The sequence below is a fragment of the Leptonotus elevatus genome, unplaced genomic scaffold (assembly GCF_054856555.1).
Source record: "Leptonotus elevatus isolate MCC_2025b unplaced genomic scaffold, RoL_Lele_1.0 HiC_scaffold_265, whole genome shotgun sequence".
NCBI lineage: Eukaryota > Metazoa > Chordata > Actinopteri > Syngnathiformes > Syngnathidae > Leptonotus > Leptonotus elevatus.
This window is the reverse complement of record NW_028233658.1, coordinates 5,001-7,500: the sequence shown is the minus strand read 5'-3', so window position 1 is coordinate 7,500 and position 2,500 is coordinate 5,001.

Sequence of the window (2,500 nt, the reverse complement as noted above, 5' to 3'; positions counted from 1 at the left end):
GGGCAACCAGGGGTCGAAGTCCCCCATTGAAATGAATGGCGGGCTACCAGGGGTCGAAATCCCCCATTGAAATGAATGGCGGGCGACCAGGGGTCGAAATCCCCCATTGAAATGAATGGCGGGCTACCAGGGGTCCAAGTCCCCCATTGAAATGAATGGCGGGCTACCAGGGGTCGAAATCCCCCATTGAAATGAATGGCGGGCTACCAGGGGTCCAAGTCCCCCATTGAAATGAATGGCGGGCTACCAGGGGTCGAAATCCCCCATTGAAATGAATGGCGGGCGACCAGGGGTCGAAATCCCCCATTGAAATGAATGGCGGGCAACCAGGGGTCGAAGTCCCCCATTGAAATGAATGGCGGGCTACCAGGGGTCGAAATCCCCCATTGAAATGAATGGCGGGCGACCAGGGGTCGAAATCCCCCATTGAAATGAATGGCGGGCTACCAGGGGTCCAAGTCCCCCATTGAAATGAATGGCGGGCGACCAGGGGTCGAAATCCCCCATTGAAATGAATGGCGGGCTACCAGGGGTCCAAGTCCCCCATTGAAATGAATGGCGGGCTACCAGGGGTCGAAGTCCCCCATTGAAATGAATGGCGGGCTACCAGGGGTCGAAATCCCCCATTGAAATGAATGGCGGGCGACCAGGGGTCGAAATCCCCCATTGAAATGAATGGCGGGCAACCAGGGGTCGAAAGTCCCCATTGAAATGAATGGCGGGCGACCAGGGGTCGAAATTCCCCATTGAAATGAATGGCGGGCAACCAGGGGTCGAAATTCCCCATTGAAATGAATGGGCCCATTCATTTTCAATGGCCGGGCTACCAGGGGCGCAGTACCACCTGTCGTCATTAGGGGCGCTGTAGATAGGGGACCGAGTCCCCCCATTCGAGAGGTTTGCACCCAAACCTCAAAATGGTTGGTGTACAATTATAGGAGAGACCTTTTTAAGACGTGGGAGCTCCAGGGCAAATCAAGGGAGGCTCGACCAACCCATATCCGCTTTAGATGCACTTTAGGTCGGACTCCCTTGCCAGATGGTCCCCTCCTCAGCCTGGTTCTCGAATTTTTTCTAAGTCAGCCCAACTTGGAAATTTTTTCAGAGTGCCACTTTCAAGGGAGTTTCGCCCAACCCCTATCCGCCTAAGAGGCACTTCAGGTCGGCCTGACTGGCCACATTTTCCCCCTCCTCATCCTGGTTCTCGAATTTTTTCTAAGTCAGCCAAACTTGGAAATTTTTTCAGAGTGCCACTTTCAAGGGAGTTTCGCCCAACCCCTATCCGCCTAAGAGGCACTTCAGGTCGGCCTGACTGGCCACATTTTCCCCCTCCTCATCCTGGTTCTCGAATTTTTTCTAAGTCAGCCAAACTTGGAAATTTTTTCAGAGTGCCACTTTCAAGGGAGTTTCGCCCAACCCCTATCCGCCTAAGAGGCACTTCGGGTCGGCCTGACTGGCCACATTTTCCCCCTCCTCATCCTGGTTCTCGAATTTTTTCTAAGTCAGCCAAACTTGGAAATATTTTCAGAGTGCCACTTTCAAGGGAGTTTCGCCCAACCCCTATCCGCCTAAGAGGCACTTCGGGTCGGCCTGACTGGCCACATTTTCCCCCTCCTCATCCTGGTTCTCGAATTTTTTCTAAGTCAGCCAAACTTGGAAATTTTTTCAGAGTGCCACTTTCAAGGGAGTTTCGCCCAACCCCTATCCGCCTAAGAGGCACTTCGGGTCGGCCTGACTGGCCACATTTTCCCCCTCCTCATCCTGGTTCTCGAATTTTTTCTAAGTCAGCCAAACTTGGAAATATTTTCAGAGTGCCACTTTCAAGGGAGTTTCGCCCAACCCCTATCCGCCTAAGAGGCACTTCGGGTCGGCCTGACTGGCCACATTTTCCCCCTCCTCATCCTGGTTCTCGAATTTTTTCTAAGTCAGCCAAACTTGGAAATTTTTTCAGAGTGCCACTTTCAAGGGAGTTTCGCCCAACCCCTATCCGCCTAAGAGGCACTTCGGGTCGGCCTGACTGGCCACATTTTCCCCCTCCTCATCCTGGTTCTCGAATTTTTTCTAAGTCAGCCAAACTTGGAAATTTTTTCAGAGTGCCACTTCCAAGGGAGTTTCGCCCAACCCTTATCCGCCTAAGAGGCACTTCAGGTCGGCCTGACTGGCCACATTTTCCCCCTCCTCATCCTGGTTCTCGAATTTTTTCTAAGTCAGCCAAACTTGGAAATTTTTTCAGAGTGCCACTTCCAAGGGAGTTTCGCCCAATCCCTATCCGACTTAGAGGCACTTCGGGTCGGCCTCCCTGGCCAGATTTTCCCCCTCCTCAGCCCCGGTTCTCAAATTTTTTTCCAAGTCGGCCGATCTTCCGGATATTTTCAGAGCGCCGCCCCCGGAGCCTCCGGAGCCTCGGCAGCAGGCCGTCGCCCGCGACACGCCGCACCTTCTCCCACGTACGAACGGCATCCAAGACCCGCCTTCGGAGGGCCCCCGCCGGCCGGCCTCG